The 26,227-nt window shown below is 38.4% G+C and overlaps 1 pseudogene; it reads left to right on the forward strand.

Annotated features, from left to right (window-relative positions):
* Positions 1–202: 202 nt before the first annotated feature.
* On the forward strand, positions 203–18,082 carry LOC148553375 (uncharacterized; annotated as a pseudogene).
* The last annotated feature ends 8,145 nt before the right edge of the window (positions 18,083–26,227 follow it).

A 26,227-nucleotide genomic window follows, 5' to 3' on the forward strand; every position in this document is an offset into this window, starting at 1 on the left:
GTTTATCTTCCCTACAGACATTGTGATCTTGGATACAGAAGGGGATAGAAACAACTCAATCATCTTGGGAAGACCATTTCTAGCTACAGCAAGAACCACTATTGATGTAGAGAAGGGAGAAATGACCTTCAGGGTGCATAATGAGCAAATGGTAATCAATGTTTTCAAATCAATGCAACACCCCTCTGAGCAAGAAAATTACATGAAGGTGGATGTGATAGAAAGCTTGGTAGAAGAAATGTTTGAAGACAACTATCAAGAGCAACAGGAGGAACAAGGAGAGGAAGTTGTAGAAATATCCATTGAAGACAAGGAAGAGGATAAGCCAAAACAGGAGTTGAAGCCTCTCCCTCCTCACCTTAAATACGTGTTTCTTGGGGAAGCAGAAGCCTTGCCAGTAATCATAAACTCCTCCTTGAACATGGAAGAGGAAACAAAGCTGATTGAAGTATTAAAGGCTCACAAGACAGCCTTGGGTTGGACAATTGAGGATATCAAAGGCATCAGCCCTGCCATCTGTATGCATAAAATCTTATTGGAGGAAGAGTCAAAACCTGTAGTTCAACCTCAGAGGAGACTCAACCCAACCATGAAAGAGGTGGTTCAAAAAGAAGTGATGAAGCTATGGAATGCTGGGATAATCTTTCTAATCTCGGATAGCTCATGGGTGAGTCCGGTTCAAGTTGTACCAAAAAAAGGAGGAATGACAGTCATCACCAATGAGAAGAATGAGTTGATCCCCACCAGGACAGTGACTGGGTGGAGAATGTGCATGGATTACAGGAGACTAAATGATGCTACAAGAAAAGATCACTTCCCTCTGCCCTTCGTTGATAAAATGTTGGAAAGATTGGCAGGCCATGCTTACTACTACTTCCTAGATGGATACTCTGGGTACAATCAAATAGTGGTGGATCCCAAGGATCAAGAGAAGACTTCCTTCACATGCCCATTTGGAGTTTTCGCCTATAGGAGGATGCCCTTTGGGCTATGCAATGCCCCAGCCACCTTTCAAAGGTGTATGCTTTCCATTTTTCTGATATGGTAGAAAAATTTTTAGAAGTCTTCATGGATGATTTTTCTGTCTTTGGCAATTCATTTAACACTTGCTTGCATCACTTAACTCTTGTTTTGAAAAGATGCCAAGAAACTAACCTGGTATTGAACTGGGAGAAATGCCATTTCATGGTTCCGGAAGGAATAGTTCTTGGGCATAAAGTGTCATGTAAAGGTATAGAAGTTGATAAAGCCAAAATAGAAATTATTGAAAAACTCCCTATACCTGTTAATGTGAAAGCAGTGAGGAGTTTTCTTGGGCATGCTGGCTTTTATAGGAGGTTCATCAAAGATTTTTCAAAAATGGCAAAACCAATGAGCAATTTACTAATGATTGATACCCCCTTTATCTTTGATGACAATGTAAACATGCCTTTGAAACTCTAGAGAGAAAACTCATTACAGCACCAATTATCACACCCCCTGATTGGAACTTACCTTTTGAACTTATGTGTGATGCAAGTAACCTTGCTATTGGTGCTGTACTGGGGCAAAAGAAAGACAAGTTGCACCATGTCATATATTATGCCTGCAAGGTGTTAAATGAAACACAGAAAAATTATACCACCACTGAAAAAGAACTTTTAGCAATTGTATATGCATTTGATAAGTTCAGGCAATACTTGATTAGTTCAAAGGTTATAGTGTATACTGACCATGCTGCTCTCAAGTATTTAATGTCTAAACAGGACTCAAAGCCAAGGCTTATTAGGTGGGTGCTGCTGCTACAAGAATTTGATATTGAAGTGAGAGATAGAAAGGGAAGTGAAAATCAAGTAGCAGATCATTTATCAATAGTGCCACAAGAAGCCAAGCAAGATAGACCACAGCAAGTAAATGAGAATTTTCCTGATGAGCACTTTTTCCAAGTTCAACAAACACCTTGGTTTGCTGACATAGCAAATTACAAAGTAGGAAGGAAAATACCTCAAGAATTTTCTAAGAAACAAGTGAAGAAGCTACTCAATGAAGCAAGGAAGTTCTTGTGGGACGAACCTTTTTTATTCAAGAGATGCTCTGATGGAATGATTAGGAGGTGTGTCCCTGAAAATGAAATGAAGGACATATTGTGGCATTATCATGGTTCAACATACGGTGGACACTTTGGACCAGAGAGAACAGCTACAAAGGTACTGCAAAGTGGCTTCTATTGGCCAACTATCTTCAAGGATGCCAGAGAGTTTGTTCACCAATGCAATGAATGCCAAAGAGCTGGAGGATTAACAAAAAGGAATGAGATGCCTCAAAATTTCATCCTGGAAGTGGAGCTATTTGACCTATGGGGCATTGATTTCACGGGACCCTTTTCCCCTTCCGACTCTTTCAGATACATCTTGGTGGCAGCGGAGTATGTCTCAAAGTGGGTGGAAGCCATAGCCACAACCACCTGTGATGTACAGATTGTCCTTCAATTCCTTAAGAAGCATATTTTCACTAGATATAGAGTGCCCAAGGGTCTTTTTAGCGATGGTGGTGGTCATTTCTGCAACAAACAGATGGAGAAATGCCTCCACAAATATGGAGTAATCCATAAAGTAGCCACACCATACCATCCTCAGACTAATGGCCAGGCTGAATTAGCAAATAGGGAATTGAAGAAGATCTTAGAAAAAACAGTGGGCAGCACTAGAAAAGATTGGGCTAGGAAGCTAGAAGATGCGCTCTGGGCATACAAGACAGCTTTCAAAACTCCCATTGGAAAGTCCCCCTTTCAGCTATTGTATGGAAAATCCTGCCACCTCCCTGTAGAGCTTGAACACAGAGCTTTTTGGGCTACTAAACTCCTCAACCTTGATTCTCAGGCAGCAGGGGAGAAAAGGTTACTACAACTAAATGAGTTGGATGAATTTAGGCTAGAAGCCTATGAAAATGCTAAGATATACAAAGAAAGAGCCAAGAGGTGGCATGACAGGAAGATTTTAAAGAAAGAGTTCAAACCAGGATAGCAAGTACTCCTGTACAATTCATGGCTCAAGATTTTCCCAGGCAAGCTCAAGTACAAATGGACTGGCCCATATTTAGTGACAAAGGTTTTTCCTTACGAAAATCTTAAGTTGCTAGATGAAGCTATACAGAGTCATTTCGCAGCAAATGGACACAGAGCAAAGCCTTACTTAGGAGGGCAATAGGACAAGGAAAAAGAGGTTCAGAACCTATGCTAAGCAAGAATGCAGGATGTTAAGCTAATGACAATAAAGAAGCGCTTGTTGGGAGGCAACCCAACCTGAGGTAGTTTTCTTTTCATAGCTATTTCAATAAAAAGGTCAAGTGGTTTTGTCTGTATTGCAAGGATCTAAGTTTGGTGTTGCACACCAAAACAATTTAAGGGAGAATGAAGGATTCTAAAGTTTGGTGTTTCACCAACATTTTATCTAAAAACCACACTCTCACCTCCTGCATAATGCTAGCTCCAAGAAATCAGACAAATCATGTAACTATTTAGTTGCTTTCAGATTTTAGCTCCATAACCTTTAGCAAGGCCAAGAGAATTCATAATTGGTTAACTAGTTGCATCAGAGGCAGTGGTGAGGAATTAAGTTTGGTGTTCCCACACCAAGATAAATCTAAAAGACACACTCAATTTATGCATACTGACCATTCACCTAAGGGCTTGAGAAGCAAGCAACTTTTGAGAATTATGCAGGAAACTAGCCAACATTTGAAGATAATCTACATTATGACTCAAAAGGGATACAACAGAAGGAAGAATGAAAAGCGGCAACCCAAAAGGTTATATCTACACTTAATCCTAGTTGTTGAAAAAGTACTTTAAATTGGGAATTCTTATATGTCTTACTAAAATATTCATTTAGTTACAAGTAGAAGTACATGCTAAAGAAAGCTATCTGCATACTTTTTGCTAGAAAAAGTTATCTGCATAATAATTGTCCTCCTTCATTAGCTTGAATATTTTGTTTTGTTCCCCTTGTTGTTTGAATAAAAGAGAGATGTTTGATTTAGAAAAGTAATTGTTCAATGTTGCAAAAGTTAGGATGAAAGTTAGTGGTGGTATGTGTTTGATTCAATTGTTAGCTCACAAAATAAATGCTACATAATGACATGTTACTTGAATCTTAAGCTAGTTGCTGCTATGATCCTTCAATTAATAAAAATCCCTTGAAAATGAATCAAAACAGAAAGAAAAAGAAATAGAAAAGCTAAAAAGTGGCAAAGAAACAAATAATAAGGCTAGACACTAATAGCTTGAACCCTAGGACACATGCCTGTGGTGTTTTTGTACTAGGATATGCTTAGACAAGTAAGTTCTAAGGAGATTTTCAAAACTTGGCCACTTAGATCAACTGATTTGGGATTGCCAACTGAAAGTCCACAATAAAGAGCAACCTAGCTACAAAACACTTAGTTATCCAAAGAGATGCTGGGCCATGTGTCTGTGGTGAAGAAATGTTGAGTATAATTAAGCCAAAGGCTGCTGCAACATTTGCCACCAAGCCTTCAATAAGTAATAAGCTCTCTAAGCAAAAGAAAGAAGGAAAAAGCTAACAAGGGAAGTAAGCAGAAAGCAAGGCATTGTAGCAGCAACCTTAGTGAACCCTTGAGGAAACATTGTTTATTTAACAGCAAGTAATAAATGAGCTACTATTGATCTGCATAAAACCCCATGAACCAAGTTCAAGTATCTGCTTAATAAGGACATGCACACTTCTCTATTTCATTCTATCTTCTCTTATCTTTAATGCTTGCTTGGGGAAAAGCAAGTTTTAAGTTTGGTGTTTGGTATGCGAAATTGTTACTCAGGTTGTGAATTATTGTTCGAAATTGATTCCCTGGCGATGGCACCAAAAACGGATGCACAGAACCATGGTCTAAACATATCTTCACAACTTCGCATAACTAACCAGCAAGTGCACTGGGTCGTCCAAGTAATACCTTACGTGAGTAAGGGTCAAATCCCACGGAGATTGTTGGTATGAAGCAAGCTATGGTCACCTTGTAAATCTCAGTCAGGCGGATATAAAATAGTTATGTAGTTTTCGAAATTTAGTAATAAAAGAAGGATAGAAATACTTATGTAAATCATTGGTGAGAATTTCAGATAAGCGTATGGAGATGCATTCGTTCCTCTGAACCTCCGCTTTCCTGCTGTCTTCATCCAATCAGTCTTACTCCTTTCTATGGCTGGCTTTGTGTAAGGATGTCACCGGTGCCAATGGCTACTTTCAATCCTCTCGGGAAAATTGTCCAAATGCTCTGTCACAGCACGGCTAATCGTCTGGAGGCATCACCCTTGTCGTTGGTTGCATCCTATTCCTCTCTGTGAAAATGGTCTGATGCGCTGTCACTGCATGGCTAATCATCTTGGAGGTTCTCGATCATACTGGAATAGAATTTACTATCCTTTTGCGTCTGTCACTACGCCGAGCACTCGCGAGTTTGGAGTTCGTCACAGTCATTCAATCCCAGAGTCCTACTCGGAATACCACGGACAAGGTTTAGACTTTCCGGACTCTCATGAATGCCGCCATCAATCTAGCTTATACCACGAAGATTCTGATTAAGAGATCTAAGAGATACTCATTCAATCTAATGTAGAACGGAAGTGGTTGTCAGGCACGCGTTCATAGGGAATGATGATGATTGTCACGTTCATCACATTCAGGTTGAAGTGCGGATGAATATCTTAGAAGCGAAATAAGATGAATTGAATAGAAAACAGTAGTACTTTGCATTAATCTTTGAGGAACAGCAGAGCTCCACACCTTAATCTATGGAGTGTAGAAACTCTACCGTTGAAAATACATAAGTGATAATGGAGTTCATTGGTCTCGGCCCCAGAGGGGAACCGGAGTAACCAAGACTACGAATAAAATGATAAAAAGTTCTATTTATAATAAACTAGTCACTAGGATTTACAGAAGTAAGTAATTGATGCATAAATCCACTTCCGGGGCCCACTTGGTATGTGCTTGGGCTGAGCTTGAAGTCTACAAGTGGAGAGGTCATTCTTGGAGTTGAACGCCAGCTTTTGTGCCAGTTTGGGCGTTGAACTCCACTTTGCAACCTGTTTCTGGCGCAGGACGCCAGAATTGGGCAGAGAGCTGGCGTTGAACGCCAGTTTGCGTCGTCTAAACTTCGGCAAAGTATGGACTATTATATATTGCTGGAAAGCCCTGGATGTCTACTTTCCAACGCAATTGAAAGCGCGCCATTTTTAATTCTGTAGCTCAAGAAAATCCACTTTGAGTATAGGGAGGTCAGAATCCAACAGCATCAGCAGTCCTTCTTCAACCTCTGAATTTGATTTTTGCTCAAGTCCCTCAATTTCAGCCAGAAAATACCTGAAATCACAGAAAAACACACAAACTCATAGTAAAGTCCAGAAATGTGAATTTAACATAAAAACTAATGAAAACATCCCTAAAAGTAACTAGATTCTACTAAAAACATACTAAAAACAATGCCAAAAAGCGTATAAATTATCCGCTCATCACAACACCAAACTTAAATTGTTGCTTGTCCCCAAGCAACTGAAAATCAAATAGGATAAAAAGAAGAGAATATACTATAAATTCCAAACTATCAATGAAACATAGCTCCAATTAAATGAGCGGGACTTATAGCTTTTTGCCTCTTGAATAGTTTTGGCATCTCACTTTATCCATTGAGGTTCAGAATGATTGGCATCTATAGGAGCTCAGAGTTCAGATAGTGTTATTGATTCTCCTAGTTCAGTATGATGATTCTTGAACACAGCTATTTTATGAGTCTTGGTCGTGGCCCTAAGCACTTTGTTTTCCAGTATTACCACCGGATACATAAATGCCACAGACACATAATTGGGTGAACCTTTTCAGATTGTGACTCAGCTTTGCTAAAGTCCCCAATTAGAGGTGTCCAGGGTTCTTAAGCACACTCTTTTTTTGCTTTAGACCTTGACTTTAACCACACAGTCTCAAGTTTTCACTTGACACCTTCACGCCACAAGCACATGGTTAGGGACAGCTTGGTTTAGCCGCTTAGACCAGGATTTTATTCCTTTAGGCCCTCCTATCCACTGATGCTCAAAGCCTTGGGATCCTTTTTATTTGCCCTTGCCTTTTGGTTTTAAGGGTTATTGGCCTTTTGCTCTTGCCTCTTGGTTTTAAGAGCTTTTGGCTTTTTCTGCTTGCTTTTTTTTTTCTTTCTATTTTTTTTCTCTTTTTTTTCGCCTTTTTTTTTTTTTGAATAAGCTTTGTTCTTTGCTGCTTTTTCTTGCTTCAAGAATCATTTTTATGATTTTTCAGATTATCAAATAACATGTTTCCTAGTCATCATTCTTTCAAGAGCCAACATATTTAACATTCTTAAACAACAACTTCAAAAGACATATGCACTGTTCAAGCATACATTCAGAAAACAAGAAGCATTGTCACCACATCAATGTAATTAAACTAAGTTCAAGGATAAATTCAAAACTCATGTACTTCTTGTTCTTTTGAATTAAAACATTTTTCATTTAAGAGAGGTGATGGATTCATAGGACATTCATAACTTTAAGACAAAGTTACTAACTACTAATGATCATGTAATGAAGACACAAACATAGATAAGCACTTAACATAGAGAAAATGAAAAACAGAGAAAGTAAGAACAAGGAATGAGTCCACCTTAGTGATGGTGGCGTTTCCTTCTTGAGGAACCAATGATGTCCTTGAGCTCTTCTATGTCTCTTCCTTGTCTTTGTTGCTCCTCCCTCATTGCTTTTTGATCTTCTCTTATTTCATGAAGGATGATGGAGTGCTCTTGATGTTCCACCCTTAGTTGTCCCATGTTGGAACTTAATTCTCCTAGGGAGGTATTGATTTGCTCCCAAAAGTTTGTGGAGGAAGGTGCATCCCTTGAGGTATCTCAGGGATTTCTTGATGATGAGCTTCTTCATGTGCCTGTTGAGATCCATGAAAGTGCTCTCTTGTTTGCTCCATCCTTTTCTTAGTGATGGGCTTGTGAGATGAATCTTTCCATCTCCCATGGCTTAGAGGTGGAAGCTTTTGTCTTCCCTTTCCTCTTTCTTGAGGTTTCTCTGGCCTTAGGTGCTATTAATGGTTATGGAAAAACAAAAAAGCTATGCTTTTACCACACCAAACTTAGAATGTTACTCGCCCTCGAGCAAGAAAATAAAGAATTAGATGAAGAAGAAGAAGAAAAGATGGAGAAGTGGGGGGAGGTGTGTTTTGGCCAAGAAGAGAAGACAGGGTTGTGTTGTGTGAAAATGAGGAAGAATGGAAGGCTTTATATAGGGAAGGGAGGGGGGGTTAAGGTTCGGCCATATGGGTGGGTTTGGGTGGGAAATTGAGTTGAATTTTGAAGGTAGGTGGAGTTTATTGGGTAGGTTTATGGGGAAGAGTGGGTGGATGTGAGTGGTGAAGGGTTAGTAGGGAAGAGAGATGGAGGTGATAGGTGAAGGGTTTTGGGGAAGAGTGTTTATTGGGAACAGAGGATGATTGAGAAGAGAGAAGAGAGTGAGTGGAGGTAGGTTGGGATCCTGTGGGGTCCACAGATCTTGAGATGATCCTGTGGGGTCCACAGATCCTGAGGTGTTTAAGGATTTACACCCTTGCACCAAATTAGGCATGTAAAATGCCCTTGCACACAACTCTGGGCGTTCAGCGCCAGGTTGGTGCCCATTTTGGGCGTTCAACGCCCATTTGTTGCCCATTTTTGGCGTTGAACGCCAGAACCATGCTTGTTCTGGGCGTTCAGCGCCAGCTCCTCTCCAGGGTGCAATTCTGGCGTTCACCGCCCAGATACTGCCCATTTTGGGCGTTCAGCGCCAGAACCAAGCTCTGTTCTGGCGTTGAATGCCAGACAGGTGCTTCCTCCAGGGTGTGATTTTTCTTCCGCTGTTTTTGATTCTGTTTCTAAATTTTTCGTTTATTTTGTGACTCCATATGATCATGAACCTAAGGAAACATGAAAAACAAAAATAAAATTAGATAAATAAACATTGGGTTGCCTCCCAACAAGCGCTTCTTTAATGTCAATAGCTTGACAATGGGCTCTCATGGAGCCTCACAGATGTGCAGAGCTTTGTTGAAACCTCCCAACACCAAACTTAGAGTTTGGATATGGGGGTTTGACACCAAACTTAGAGTTTGACTGTGGGGGCTTTGGTTGACTCTGCTTTGAGAGAAGCTTTTTCTGCTTCCTCTCCATGGATGCAGAGAGAGATCCTTGAATTGTAAACACAAGGTTGTCCTTATTTAATTGAAGGATCAATTCTCCTCTGTCCACATCAATCACAGCTCTTGCTGTGGCTAGGAAAGATCTTCCTAGGATGATGGATTCATCCTCTTCCTTTCCAGTATCCAGGACTATGAAATCAGCAGGGATGTAAAGGCCTTCAACCTTTACTAACACGTCCTCTACTTGTCCATAAGCCTGTTTTCTTGAATTGTCTGCCATCTCTAATGAGATTTTAGCAGCTTGCACCCCATAGATTCCCAGTTTTTCTATTACAGAGAGGGGCATGAGGTTTATTCCTGAACCAAGGTCACACAGAGCTTTAAAGATCATGGTGCCTATGGTACAAGGTATTATAAACTTTCTAGGATCCTGTCTCTTCTGAGGCAATCTCAGTTGATCCAGATCACTTAGTTCATTGGTGAACAAGGGAGGTTCATCTTCCCAAGTCTCAATGCCAAATAATTTGGCATTCAGCTTCATGATTGCACCAAAAACCTTGGCAGCTTGCTCTTCAGTAACATCCTCATTCTCTTCAGAAGAGGAATACTCATCAGAGCTCATGAATGGCATAAGGAGGTTCAATGGAATCTCTATGGTCTCTAAGTGAGCCTCAGATTCCTTTGGTTCCTCAAAGGGAAGCTCCTTATTGATCACTGGACATCCCAGGAGGTCTTCCCCCTTGGGATTCATGTCCTCTCTTTCCCTTACAGGTTCGGTCATTGTGATCAATTCAATAGCCTTGCACTCTCCTTTTGGATTCTCTTCTGTATTGCTTGGGAGAGTACTAGGAGGGATTTCAGTGATCCTTTTACTCAGCTGGCCCACTTGTGCTTCCAAATTTCTAATGGAAGACCTTGTTTCATTCATGAAACTTATAGTGGCCTTGGACAGATCAGAGACTAAGTTTGCTAAATTAGAGGTATTTTGTTCAGGGTTCTCTGTCTGTTGCTGAGTGGATGATGGAAAAGGCTTGCTGTTGCTAAACCTGTATCTTCTACCATTATTAAAGCCTTGTTGAGGCTTTTGCTGATCCTTCCATGAGAGATTTGGATGATTTCTCCATGATGGATTATAGGTGTTTCCATAAGGTTCACCTAAGTAATTTACCTCTGCTATTGCAGGGTTCTCAGGATCATAAGCTTCTTCTTCAGAAGATGCCTCTTGAGTACTGTTGGATACAGCTTGCATTCCATTCAGACTCTGAAAGATCATATTGACTTGCTGAGTCAATATTTTATTCTGAGCCAATATGGCATTCAGAGTATCAATTTCAAGAACTTCCTTCTTCATAGGCGTCCCATTACTCATAGGATTCCTCTCAGAAGTGTACATAAACTGGTTATTAACAACCATGTCAATGAGTTCTTGAGCTTCTGCAGGTGTTTCCTTTAGATGAATAGATCCACCTGCAGAAGTATCCAATGACATCTTTGATAGCTCAAATAAACCATCATAGAATATATCCAGGATGGTCCATTCTGAAAGCATGTCAGAAGGATACTTTTTGGTCAGCTGCTTGTATCTTTCCCAAGCTTCATAGAGGGATTCACCTTCTTTCTGTCTGAAGGTTTGAACATCAGCTCTAAGCTTGCTCAGCTTTTGAGGAGGAAAGAACTTGGCTAAGAAAGCCGTGACCAGCTTATCCCAAGAGTTCAGGCTGTCTTTGGGTTGAGAGTCCAACCATATTCTAGCTCTGTCTCTTACAGCAAAAGGGAAAAGCATGAGCCTGTAGACTTCAGGATCTACTCCATTAGTCTTAACAGTATCACAGATCTGCAAGAATTCAGTTAAGAACTGAAAAAGATCTTCAGATGGAAGTCCATGAAACTTGCAGTTCAGCTGCATCAGAGAAACTAGCTGAGGTTTCAGCTCAAAATTGTTTGCTCCATTGGTAGGAATGGAGATGCTTCTTCCATGTAAATTGGAATTAGGTGCAGTAAAGTCACCAAGCATTCTCCTTGCATTATTGTTGTTGGGTTCGGCTGCCATCTCCTTTACTTGTTCGAAATTTTCAATAAGGTTATCTCTGGATTATTGTAATTTAGCTTCTCTTAGTTTTCTCTTCAGAGTCCTTTCAGGTTCTGGATCAGCTTCAACAAGAATGCTTCTTTCTTTGTCCCTGCTCATAAGAAAGAGGAGAGAACAAGAAAAGAAGAGGAATCCTCTATGTCACAGTAAAGAGGTTCCTTAATGTTAGTAGAAAAAGAAAAGGAATAGGGGTGAAGAAGAATGAAGAATCCAAACACAAGGGTAAGGATAGGAGCAATGAATTGAGATGAGGAGATGTTAGTAGATAAATAAATAAATAGAATAAGATGGGAGAGGGAGAATTTTCGAAAATAATTTTTGAAAAAGAGTTAGTGACTTTCGAAAATAGTTTTTTTTTTTTTGAAAAAGGTTAGTAATTTTCGAAAATTAAAAATAAAAAATAAAATAATTAGTCTAATTAAAAAGAAATTTTGAAAATGAGGGAAGATTTTTTTCGAAGATTAGAGAGAGAGTTAGTTAGGTAGTTTTGAAAAAGGTAGGAAATAAACAAAAATTTAGTTAGTTAGTTGAAACAAACTTTGAAAAGATAAGGAGTTAGGAAGTTAGAAAAGATATTTTGCAATCATTTTTTTGAAAAAGATAAGATAAGAAGATATTTTTGAAAAGATATGATAGAAATTAGTTTTTGAAAAAGATTTGATTTTTAAAATCTCAATTAATGACTTGATTCACAAGAAATCACAAGATATGATTCTAGAACTTAAAGTTTGAATCTTTCTTAACAAGTAAGTAACAAACTTGAAATTTTTGAATCAAAACATTAATTGATGATGTTATTTTCGAAAATATGATGTAAAATTAAGAAAAAGATTTTTGAAAAATATTTTTGAAATTTTCAAAAATAACTAAAAAAAATTGAAAAAAAATTTGATTTTTGAAAAAGATTTTGAAAAGGATAAGATATTTTTTTTTAAATTGAAAATTTGATTTGACTCATAAAAACAACTAGATTTTAAAAATTTTTTAAAAAGTCAAATCTATTTTTCGAAATTTTAAGAGAGAAAAAGGGAAAGATATTTTTTTGATTTTTGAATTTTTATGATGAGAGAGAAAAACAAGAAAAATGATGCAATGCATGAAAGTTATGGATCAAAACAATGAATGCATGCAAGAATGCTATGAATGTCAAGATGAACACCAAGAACACTATGAAGATCATGATGAACATCAAGAACACATTTTTGAAAAATTTTTAATGCAAAGAAAACATGCAAGACACCAAACTTAGAATTCTTTAATGCTTAGACATAAAGAATTCAGGAATGCATATGAAAAACAAGAAAAGACACAAAACATGCAAATGCAAAGATCAAACAAGAAGACTTACCAAGAACAACTTGAAGATCATGAAGAACACTATGAATGCATGAATTTTTTCGAAATATGCTAGATGAATATGCAATTGACACCAAACTTAAAATCTGACTCAAAACTCAAAAAAGAAACACAAAGTATTTTTTTGATTTTTATGATTTTATGATTTTTTTGTATTTTCTTTTAATTTTTTCGAAAATCATTTTAAAAAAGAAAAATAAGGATTCCAAAATTTTTAATATGAATTCCAGGAATCTTGCCATGTTAGTCTAAAGCTCCAATCTGAGGGTTAGACATGGCTTAATAGCCAGTCAAGCTTTAGCAGAACTTTACATTCAGTAGCCAATTTGCTAAGAAAGATAAAGAAGCTCTTCTCTTGAGTCCAAAAGAATTGAGACATGGCTTTACAGCCAGCCAGGCTTCAACATACTTCATGAAACACTAGAATTCATTCTTAAAAATTCTGAAGAAAAATATATTTTTGAAAACATTTTTTTTTGAAAACAAAGGAAAAATTTTTTTTGAAAGATTTTTTTGAAAGATTTTTGAAAACTTTTTGAAAAGAAAACGAAAGAAAGATACCCAATCTGAGCAACAAGATGAACCGTCAGTTGTCCAAACTCGAACAATCCCCGGCAACGGCGCCAAAAATTTGGTATGCGAAATTGTTACTCAGGTTGTGAATTATTGTTCGAAATTGATTCCCTGGCGATGGCACCAAAAACGGATGCACAGAACCATGGTCTAAACATATCTTCACAACTTCGCATAACTAACCAGCAAGTGCTCTGGGTCGTCCAAGTAATACCTTACGTGAGTAAGGGTCGAATCCCACGGAGATTGTTGGTATGAAGCAAGCTATGGTCACCTTGTAAATCTCAGTCAGGCGGATATAAAATAGTTATGTAGTTTTTGAAATTTAGTAATAAAAGAAGGATAGAAATACTTATGTAAAACGTTGGTGAGAATTTCAGATAAGCGTATGGAGATGCATTCGTTCCTCTGAACCTCCGCTTTCCTGCTGTCTTCATCCAATCAGTCTTACTCCTTTCTATGGCTGGCTTTGTGTAAGGATGTCACCGGTGCCAATGGCTACTTTTAATCCTCTCGGGAAAATGGTCCAAATGCTCTGTCACAGCACGGCTAATCGTCTGGAGGCATCACCCTTGTCGTTGGTTGCATCCTATTCCTCTCTGTGAAAATGGTCCGATGCGCTGTCACTGCATGGCTAATCATCTTGGAGGTTCTCGATCATACTGGAATAGAATTTACTATCCTTTTGCGTCTGTCACTATGCCCAGCACTCACGATTTTGGAATTCGTCACAGTCATTCAATCCCAGAGTCCTACTCGGAATACCACGGACAAGGTTTAGACTTTCCGGACTCTCATGAATGCCGCCATCAATCTAGCTTATACCACGAAGATTCTGATTAAGAGATCTAAGAGATACTCATTCAATATAATGTAGAACGGAAGTGGCTGTCAGGCACGCGTTCATAGGGAATGATGATGATTGTCACGTTCATCACATTCAGGTTGAAGTGCGGATGAATATCTTAGAAGCGAAATAAGATGAATTGAATAGAAAATAGTAGTACTTTGCATTAATCTTTGAGGAACAGCAGAGCTCCACACCTTAATCTATGGAGTGTAGAAACTCTACCGTTGAAAATACATAAGTGATAATGGAGTTCATTGGTCTCGGCCCCAGAGGGGAACCAGAGTAACCAAGACTACGAATACAATGATAAAAAGTTCTATTTATAATAAACTAGTCACTAGGGTTTACAGAAGTAAGTAATTGATGCATAAATCCACTTCCGGGCCCCACTTGGTGTGTGCTTGGGCTGAGCTTGAAGTCTACACGTGGAGAGGTCATTCTTGGAGTTGAACGCCAGCTTTTGTGCCAGTTTGGGCGTTGAACTCCACTTTGCAACCTGTTTCTGGCGCTGGACGCCAGAATTGGGCAGAGAGCTGGCGTTGAACGCCAGTTTGCGTCGTCTAAACTTGGGCAAAGTATAGACTATTATATATTGCTGGAAAGCCCTGGATGTCTACTTTCCAACGCAATTGAAATCGCGCCATTTTGAGTTCTGTAGCTCAAGAAAATCTACTTTGAGTGCAGGGAGGTCAGAATCCAACAGCATCAGCAGTCCTTCTTCAACCTCTGAATCTGATTTTTGCTCAAGTCCCTCAATTTCAGCCAGAAAATACCTGAAATCACAGAAAAACACACAAACTCATAGTAAAGTCCAGAAATGTGAATTTAACATAAAAACTAATGAAAACATCCCTTAAAGTAACTAGATACTACTAAAAACATACTAAAAACAATGCCAAAAAGCGTATAAATTATCCGCTCATCAGTGTTGTCATGACAAGTCATCTAAGCCTAGTTTTACTAGTCTTTTTCTTTGTTTTTATTAGTCTTTATGCATTTTCTTGCATTGTAAGTAAGTAATTTGGAATGGAATTGCATGGTTTCTTTGAATCAATCAACCACCAGTTAATTGATGCCAAATCATGAGGTTCAAGCTAAATTTAATTGATATTTAAATGATTTATAAACCTTGTGAATTTGGTGATACTTTAATTGGTTGTTTTGATTACTTGTAGGTGAAGAAAACAAGAAAACAAGAAAGCGTGGCCTAAGAAGTGTGGCCCAAGGAAGAGAAGAATGTGGCAAAGGAAACAAGGAAGCATGGCACATGGAAGGAGGAAGCACAGCGTTCTATCCAAGAGCGGAGCACTCTCTAAGGGAGCACAACAATGAACCAAGGAAGCAAGACTTGGATGCTACACTCTCCTTGAGAGCGGAGCACAATTTTGAACCAAGAAAGAAAGGGGAAAAGAATGATGCTCCGCTCTTGCCAAGAGCATTATCGGGCTCCATCCAAAATAATTACAAGGGAAAATATTTGCCAATGCTTGCCACAAAGTTCGAACTCATGAGCAAGAGGGAGTGGGGGAGCGCTACTCACAAAGGAAATAAGCCAAAAATGGCTAAAATGCTACCCCCAAGGATCGAACACAGCACCTTAAGGAAGCAAGGAGCAAGGTGCCACTTTGTGCACAAAAGAAACTGGCCAGCGCATGCCTCCCCAAGGTTTCAAACTTGGGACCTCACCCAAGCAAAAGGAGTGCTACGCTCTTGCTGAGAGCAGAGCGCTACTCTCCTTAGTCCTTGCACGAGCTTGACACGGCCAAGGAGGCTTGACACGCACAACTTAACACGGCCAGGAGGAATTGGAGCACACAAAACACACCAAGGCAAGCCAATGCTCCGCTCCCCACAAGAGCAGAGTGCTACCCTGGGCACCCAACTTGGCACGCAACAAAGAGGCCAAAGACAAGCCTTGATGCTCCGCTCTCACTAGGAGTAGAGCACTCCACTGGGAGCAAACACTCATGGGCTGAAAATTCAATTAAAAATCCAATTAAATTCAATTCTTCACCAAATTAAAAAACCCACCCAAATTCTAAAATTCAAAAATAGAAAGTGTATAAATAGAAGCTAGTTTGATTTAGAGAGGACCTTTTTGCTTCTTTGAATTTTCATTTTTGTAATTTTGGGAGTTTTACTTTGAATTTGGATCTTGGAGAATTTGGAAGGAGAATTGATCTTTCTTCTTCCTTGTTCTTGCTTGAACACTCTTTACTTCTTGCCTTGGATCTTGGGTGAAGAATTGAAGAAATTCTGTTTCAATCTTACCTTGAGATCTCTTGTTAATCTTTCTGCATAATTTTAGAAACCTTGATTTACATTACAAATTCTATTTACTACTTTCATTCTTCTCTTTTCTTCTGAAATTCACTTTTCCATTTCTTTTGCAATTGTTCTTGTTGGATCAAGGAAGGATTTGAGATCTAGACTTGTTTTCTAGTCTCTTCCACTCCTGAGATCTCCAACTTCAATTCAGTTACTGCAATTGAGTTGCATTTTATTTTCTGTTTGGTTTTCAAAGTAATTTTCCTTTCTTGTTCAGATCTGTTGCATCTCAATTTAATTTCTACTTCTCTGTTAATTGTCATTTACTTCTGCTTGTTTAATTTCTGCAATCCCAGCTCCCTGAACCCGTTTACAATTCAAGCAATTTATATTTCTTGCACTCTAAGATTCAGTTATTTACATTTCTTGCAATCTAAGTTTCTGCAATTTAATTTACTTGTTCTTTAAGATTCAGCACTTTTACTTTCTGTTCTCTTTAATTTACTATAATTTTTCCCTCTCCCTTTATATTTCATGCAATTTAGCTTCTGTCAATTACAAACCACTGAAACCAACACTTGATTCACTTGACTAAATCAACCACTAAACTAAAATTGCTCAATCCTTCAATCCCTGTGGGATCGACCTCACTCATGTGAGTTATTATTACTTGAGGCGATCCGGTACACTTGCCGGTTAGATTTGTGTGCTTGGAATTTGTTTTCCAAAAATACCCATCAAGTTATTTGGCTGAATAGTGTTTAACTTTTTGTTCAAGATATTTGCATGAGGGAGTGAAAACAAGATTCAACAGAGTATCTCAGAATAATGATGCAGGCACTTCAACCAAAGATCCTGATTCAAATTTGTTCACAAACAAGGGAAGTCCATTGGGTGGAGAAAAAGGGCAACTAATTATTTTGAGGAGAAGTCACTCCTTCAAGCTAATGCATATGTATTGAACAAATGCGATAACGTGGAGCCTTACATGAGGTAAATTGGCACTTTTCTTTAGTTCTTAGACTAATTTTGGTATTATTACATAATAATATACATTCCTTGTAGAGAATGTTGTGAGCAACAAAAGCAAGACAAGCAGAAGCGGAAGTTGAACATCGTTAAAGATCAGAATGAAGACTTTATGAGTGGTTTACGAGACGTGCCATGAAGGATGATGTTCTCGGTTGGATACGACAGCTGTCTAAGGGTCCAAATAAAGTTGCAAAATCTTTTTATGCTTATGTTGTCAACGGGTACAGATTTCATACTAAGCGGCGAGAAGTGATGCGGAAAACACAAAATAGTGGTGTCACTATGGTGGCTGAAACAACAAGCTTCGCGAGTGTTAAAGACAAAAAACCAATCAAGGCCAATATAAGATATTATGGTAGAATCATGGATATTATCGGGTTAGACTATTATAGCCAATTTAAATTTGTGTTATTTAAGTGTGAGTGGTTTATGGCTGAGGAAGATGATTATGGTTTGACATATGTTCATTTCAATAAAAGATGTTACCAAGACGAACCATTTATGTTGGCAAGCCAAGCACACCAGTGCTTTTATGTGAAACATCCATATATTCTCCAAAAGCATTATGTGATGAAAACGGTTCCCAAAGACTTGTTTAACATTGATGTCCAATTATAGTTTGACCCTAACATAAGAGAGCCACATGAATGGGTGAATAGTCCGATACCCTTAAGTGATATTAGTGAGGTAGACTTTGTTAGACAGGGAATGCGACCTACTATTGTTAATGTGTGATAAACCCCATTTTTAGGGTTTACCTTGTGCTTAATTTAGGTGGATTTCATCCACTTTTCTTACATTTATTCAATGAAATAGCATGGTTTCATGATTATCTCCTAATTTGTGCTTAATTGTGAAAATATGCTTTTTAAGCCATAATTAGCTAAATATAATTCACCTTTGATTCCACTAGATGCCTTGATGTGTTTGTTGAGTGATTTCAGGTTGAAAAGACTAGGAATGGGTCAAAGGAATGAAGAGAAAAGCATGAAAGAGGAGAAATCATGAAGAAACAAGGATTTGGGATGCTGATACCCACGCACAAGTCCATCAGACATGCACGCGTGGATTGTGGAGTCGCATGTCGATGCGAACGCGTACATGGCACATACGGGTGAATGGAAAACTGTAAACCAACGCGTACGCGTCGATGTTCGCACGTGACCCACTTAAAGTGAATCTGCTGGGGGCAAATTATGGGCTTCCCAGGCCCAAATCCAACTCACTTCTGATGCTATTTAACCTAAGGAATGAAGAGGAATCAATCATCTAGTCTTAGTTAAGCTTAGTTTTAAGTTTTGGAGGAAAAATTAGTTTCTAGAGAGAGAAGCTCTCACTTCTCTCTAGAATTAGGATTAGGATTAGATTTTAGTTCTCTTCTTCTAGATCTAGATCTTCTTCTCTTGCTTCAATTTTCCTTTAGTTTTATAAATTCTTATGTAGATCTCTATTTCTCTTTCAATGCAATTTATGATTTCCATGCTTTTTCATGTTTGCTTTGATTTTCTATTATGGATCTATTGCCTTTGTAGTTAGATCTCTCTTTAATTCTTGCAATTCATGTTGTTTACTTTCATTGCCTTTTATGTGTTTGATGAAATGCTTCTTTTAGCTATGAATTATATTTTGCTCCTCTTGGCCTAGATAGAGTAATTGGTGACTCTTGAGTTATCTAATTTCTTTGATTGATTGATAATTAGAAGTTGCTAATTGACTTGAATGCCACTAAAGCTAGTCTTTCCCTTAGGATTTGGCTAGGATTTGTGGAATCATGTTAATCCATCCACTTGACTTTTCTCCATGGTTAGAGGTTAATTAAGTGGAAGCAATGGACAATTGTGGTCACAATTGAGGAGGATAACTAGGATAGGACTTATAGTTCTCATACCTTGCCAAGAGCTTTGTTAACTGTTAGTTTATTTCTTTTGCCATTTATATTCCTTGTCTATTATCTCAAAAAACCCCAAAACATACTTCATAGCCAATGACAAGAACACTGTATTGCAATTCCTAGAGAGAACGACCCGAGGTTTGAATACTTCGGTTATTAATTTTAGGGGTTTGTTACTTGTGACAAACAAATTTTTTTTTTGAAGGGATTATTGTTGGTTTAGAAACTATACTTGCAACAAGATTTCATTTATGAAATTCTAGACCACAAAAATTCATTCATCAAAATGGCGCCGTTGCCGAGGAATTGCAATGGTGTTATGTTATTGGTTATTGTATATATGTGAATATTGTGAATAGCTTGATTTTTGGATTGCCTGTTAGTTTTTGCTTGCTTTAGGACATTGTTTCATTATTTCTTGTTAGCTTTTGTTTCTATTTTCTCTTGCTACTATGAATTCTCACTTTGCCTATGAGCTTGGTTCTAACTATGTTGTAGGAAATGAAAGCTTCAATGAGGATGTGTATCAAGGTTGGGACAATCAAAGGTGGGAGGAGCCATATGCATATGATCAATCCTATTGGCAACAACCCTCACCAATGCACTATGAGCAAGAGCCATTCTATGATGCATATCAATCTAATGGTTATGGTGAGTCTCCTTGTGACTTTCAAAAACCACCACCATGTGCCTATGAGCCAAATCCTCAATATAGCCATCCATCATACTCACAAACCCCTTTCCACCAAACACCTTCATATGATCCCAACCCATATCTACTATCCCAACAAACATATGAGCGATATGAACCACATATAGAGCCACCACCATCTCAACATCACCACTTCCAAGAACCACCTCTCCCATACTATTACCAAGATGAACTACCCCAATGTATGAAAATTTCCAACCACAAGACGAATTCTACTTTCCACCATAACCTCCCATGGAAGAATATTCATACCCATCGATCCAAGAGCCATATGATCTAATCATGATATCCAAGCAGAACAAGAGTCAAGGGATCGTCTTAAGGAAGCATTGGATCAACTTCAAGCAACCATGGAGTGTGTTGTGCAACAAGTGGAAAAAGTGGGAAGTATTGAACCACCACACCCCTACCAAGAAGAACCGCCTTCCTACTATGAGTCATCCCTCCAAAATGATGAACCCCTTCATCCACCCCAATCTCCAATAGATGACATCCTCGATGTTCTTATTCAAGGACAAGAGGAGATGAAAAGGGATGTGTAACAATTCACGGCTACCTTGGATGAGGTGGTAAACCGGTTAGCATCCCAATGCTTGAATACTCAAGGAACTCCCATGGCTACATGTGGAGAATCAATTGAAGAGCATAGCATGAAGGATAGATTGGAAACTCTGGTGGCAAATGATGGGAAACATTGCTTTGTGTTAGAACAATGGGAGAAAGCTAGGATTGTTGAAAAAAAGGAAGAAGTGGTTGAAGACTTAGGAGATGCGGAGCCTCCATGGGAACATAGAGTTAAAGAAAACCCCTCCAAGAAGATTGAATTTGATGCTAAGGAGGGATGTGCACAACCTCCAAAGCATATTCCATATGAAGACTTGGATGGGATTGAGCGAGAATTGAGTTCCCTTGGTGATGAAGATCAAACATCAAGTCTTAGTGGTGAAGAATCCTTTGAGCATGAAGAACCTTTCCCCGGTGGATTTGAAAGCGTTGTAGAGGTAAATTTTTCTCACCCTCCCAATTATGATTTGAGTAAGGGAAAAGGCTTAGATAAAATTATTGAACAAAGGATTACATTTGAGAAAACTTGTGAAGAGGTGAGAGTCCTTAGGAAGAGAAGGACGGGAGTTGGATACGATTTGTCACGACCCTTAGAAGCGTCTTTGCCTAGGTTACCATCTACTCCTTCATTTGAGTGGTTGAAATTCATTTCTATTGGCTTTATTATCCCACCTGAATATGGCTTGCTTGAAACAGATGGCCAACTTAGGGAACTTTGTGGGGGTGAAGCGTAAGTGAAAAATGTTTTGTGGTTGGTGTTGCAAATCAAGGCTCATTAGAGTTGACACATCAAACATGAAATATAAAGGTTGGAGTAGTGCTCAACTAGATGGGTCTAGGAGGATTGTTGGTCACTTTATTGAGAATTAACCTTACTTGTCGCCCAGATGGACTAATAATGATCAACTTGGTGGGAGTTCTAAGAAGAATTCAAGCACAAGCCACCTTGAGAGGAGCTCCCCATAAGTCCAACTTAAGGACAATAACAAAATTGCTGGGTGGGAGACACCCCACCATGGTAAAATCTTTTCATTTTCTCTTTTGTAAATATTGGCAAAAGTAGTTTAATTTCATGTTTTTATTGATTTGTTGAGTTTATTTGGTAGTTTGGTATGTTAAATAAGGTTTTATGGTGTTTGGGTAGCTGTTTGCAGGTTTGAAAGGCTTGGTTTGGTGCAAAAACATAGAAAAATTTTTGAAAAATAGAGCACCATCCACGCGTACGCGTGCCCCACGCGTACGCGTGACCCAAGCATTTTCAACCATCTACGCGCACGTGCCACCCACGTGTACGTGTGGATTGTAAATTTTCACCTCCAAGCCAAATTCCAGAGAGTTGTGCCTACACTGCGCTAACATTGTGCCTTTTACGCAAACCAACACACGCGTTCTATAAGGTCCCACATCAGTTGGGAAGGGAAACGAAGCATGCCTTATAAGGGTGTGGATACCTCTCCCTAGCATGACGCGTTTTGACGAGTGAGTATGGGGGGTTTCGACTAGCATCCCTATCGTCAAAGGCAAAACCGTGAGGCCTTGTGTGCTAAAGCGGACAATATCGGGCTAGCTGGTGGTCTGGGCTGTTACAGATGGTATCAGAGCCGGAACCCGGATCGATGTGCCAGCGAGGGCACTGGACTCCCTTAGGGGGGTAGATTGTAAGGTCCCACATCGGTTGGGGAGGGGAACGAAGCATGCCTTATAAGGGTGTGGATACTTCTCCCTAGCATGACGCATTTTGACGATTGAGTGTGGGAGGGCTTCGACTAGCATGCCTATCGTCAAAGGCAAAACCGTGAGGCCTTGTGTACCTAAGCGGACAATATCGTGCTAGCAGGTGGTCTGGGCTGTTACACGTACGCACACATGACGCGTACGCGTCGCTCTCTAAATAACCCATCGACGCGCACGCGTGAGACACGCGTACGCGTCATTTCCATTTCACCACTCCCACACGCATGCGTCGATGCATGCATACGCGTGGATTGCCTTTCTTTCATCCATCTTCTTTTCTCATCTTCTTTCCATTTCTTCTCTTCTCCCTCCTTCTTCCCTTCTCCTATACTTCATCCAACACTACCATACACCATCAACCATTAGTTAGTTTCGTTAGTTAGCTACTTTGTTGTTTAAAAAAGAGTTTTTTTCTCATTTTCTATTTTCTTTTGTTTATTGCATTTGCATACCCTTATTCATTGCATTTTAATTTTGCTTTTATGGCTTATTCTTATTTTCTTTTTTCAATTTCTTATTTTAATAATTGTATTACATTTTCCTACTCAATTGTTGAGAACTTCTTGCATTATTTTGGTGCCTCTTGACTTGTTTGATATTGTTGGGTGATGAAACTTTTAAATCAATGCTTCATTTTGTATGACTCTTGTGTCTTTGTGAATTGATATGACCTCATATTGTCTTTCATGCCCCACCCTTTCTTGTTCAAACTTGATGCTTTTGAGTGCTCCTCATGCATTGATTTTCCTCTTGCATCAAGTATTAGTTGATATTCCTTTTGCCTATGTTACTTTCTCACTTACATGCGTAGCTAACATGTAGTGAGAACCCTACTTTTATTTGGCATTAGCCCCCGCCTATGTTCTATTTACTTTGATATCTTTGTTATAGGCTTAATTTTCTTTCTTTTTCTCTCCTTTTAGGTTGGCCACCAAGAAGGAGAAAAGGAAGAACTTCTAAATGGGGCAACGAACAAGTCATCCGCACAACCTTTCGAAGAAGCTCATCAGTTGTTTTAACCCATCCACCTTGCTCATCTTTGGATGCACCGAGGACGGTGCAATCTTCAAGTGTGAGGAGGTCGTCTGACCGATCTCCATGGGTAACAATTTTCTTTTTCAACATCAATTTTTAATTTTCTTTGTTAGTTAGTGGTTACATTGCATGATAGGTTACATGTTAGTTAGAATTTGTACATATTTTTACCACTTCTTTCTTATTAGGACTACTTGGTTAGGGTGATGATTTCTTTTCCAAGAAACTGTTTTAGGGCACCCTACCAATTTGAAAATTTTGGTTTGAACTTGCTTGAAAGAATTTATTTTGGAACATGGTTTTTGAGCTAAGAACACAAGCTTGTGAGTTTTGAGCGTAATTGTGTGGTTACATCTTATAACCACTTATTTTCCTTGTGTGCATTACTCTCTTTCTATGATTGTAATCTTCGATTTGTTTAATTCTTTATGTCTATTATTTTGTGTAGACATGCATTTGTATGATTGAGGCCATTGTTTCATTAGCTCACTAACCCAAATAGCCTACCTTCTATCTTCCATTGTTAGCCCACTTTGAGCCTACGATTAACCCACTTTGTTCTTAATTTTAGCACATTACAAGCCTTAAAGCGAAAAACAATAAATGTCCTTATTTGGATCTTTGAATAGCTTAGGCTAGTGCGTGTGTGTCATTCAAGTACGGAAAAACTTGGGACATTGGTTGAGTAAAATGGTAGTTTTGTATTTTTGTTGAAAATATTAGGAATTGGATACATACTCATGTATTGATTAAATGTATAGACCTTATGCATTGATGTTCTTGTATATAGTTTGAAAGAAAGAAAAATGAGAAAAATAAAAGTAAAATGAAAAAGAAAAAAAAAGGTATAGAAAAACAAAAGAAAAAGAAAGGATAGAAAGAAAAAAAAAAAGAAGAAAAAGAAAGAATTAAAAAGGGGACAAAATGCCCCAAAGTAAAGTTCAATAAAGATCAATGCATATGTGTTGTGAAGTGAAAAGAAAATGCATGAGTATGTGAAAAAGTGAAGAATGGGTAGTTAGGTTAGAACTTAATTGTATAGGTTTCTAGATATGTTAGATGGGAAGTCTAAGCCTATCAAGGATTCAAATCTCAAGTCCACTTGACCAAATATGCATCCTACCTTGACCCTAGCCCCATTACAACCTATAAAAAGACCTCATGATACTTGTATGCATGCGTGAAAAAAGTGTTGATTGTTAGATGAAAAACAAATCTTGGAAAGCATGATTAGGGGAGAATTGAGTGAATCAACCCTAAACACTTGAGCGACTAGAGTACAAACACATCTGGTGAGGGTTCGATTGCTCAATTACATGTTTTCACCTATGATCATCTCTTCTTGCAAGTTTATAAAAATATTTAATAACTCAATTCACTTGTGGATTAGATTTGCTATTGCCTTAGCCCTTGTACCTATATATGTCTCTTGGGAATTGATTTATTTTGACCAAGCAATTGCATTCAATTAGATAGTTGCATATAGGTAGAATGCATTTAGTTAGTTTTCATTGAATAAATGTTGATACCCTTAGTTTTCTTTTTTATTTTAGCATGAGGACATGCTATGGTTTAAGTGTAGGGAGGTTGATAAACCCCATTTTTAGGGTTTACCTTGGGCTTAATTTAGGTGGATTTCATCCACTTTTCACACATTTATTCAATGAAATAGCATGGTTCATGATTATCTCCTAATTTGTGCTTAAGTGTGAAAACATGCTTTTTAAGCCTTAATTAGCTAAATATAATTCACCTTTGATTCCACTAGATGCCTTGATGTGTTTGTTGAGTAATTTTAGGTTGAAAAGGCTAGGAATGAGTTAAAGGAATGAAGAGAAAAGCATGCAAAGTGGAGAAATCATGAAGAAACAAGGATTTGGGATACTGATACCCATGGGCATGCGCATCAGACGCGCACGCGTGGATTGTGGAGTCGCATTCGACGCGTACGAGTGACGTGCCCGTATGCGTCGATATTCGCACGTGACCTACTTAAAGTGAATCCGTTCGGGGCAAATTCTGGGCTTCCTAGGCCCAAATCCAACTCACCTCTGATACTATTTAACCCAAAGAATGAAGAGGAATCAATCATCTAGTCTTAGTTTAGTTTAGTTTTAAGTTTTGGAGGGAAACTTAGTTTCTAGAGAGAGAAGCTCTCACTTCTCTCTATAATTAGGATTAGGATTAGGTTTTAGTTCTCTTCTTCTAGATCTAGATCTTCTTCTTCTCTTGCTTCAATTTTCCTTTAGTTTTATTAATTCTTTTGTAGATCTTTATTTCTCTTTCAATACAATTCATGATTTCCATGCTTTTTCATGTTTGCTTTGATTTTCTATTATGGATCTATTGCCTTTGTAGTTAGATCTCTCTTTAATTCTTGCAATTCATGTTATTTACTCTCATTACCTTTTATGTGTTTGATGAAATGCTTCTTTTAGCTATGAATTAGATTTTGCTCCTCTTGGCCTAGATAGAGTAATTGGTGACTCTTGAGTTATCTAATTCCTTTGATTGATTGATAATTAGAAGTTGCTAATTGACTTGAATGCCACTAAAGCTAGTCTTTCCCTTAGGATTTGGCTAGGATTTGTGGAATCAAGTTAATCTATCCACTTGACTTTCTTCCATGGCTAGAGGTTAACTAAGTGGGAGCAATGGACAATTGTGGTCACAATTGAGGAGGATAACTAGGATAGGACTTCTAGTTCTCATACCTTGCCAAGAACTTTGTTAATTGTTAGTTTATTTCTTTTTCCATTTATATTTCTTGTCTATTATCTCAAAAAATCCCAAAACATACTTCATAGCCAATGACAAGAACACTTTATTGCAATTCTTAGGGAGAACGATCCGAGGTTTGAATACTTCGGTTATTAATTTTAGGGGTTTGTTACTTGTGACAAACAAATTTTTGTATGAAGGGATTATTGTTGGTTTAGAAACT

Source organism: Arachis ipaensis, chromosome B7, assembly GCF_059453495.1.
Source record: "Arachis ipaensis isolate K30076 ecotype BB chromosome B7, ASM5945349v1, whole genome shotgun sequence".
NCBI lineage: Eukaryota > Viridiplantae > Streptophyta > Magnoliopsida > Fabales > Fabaceae > Arachis > Arachis ipaensis.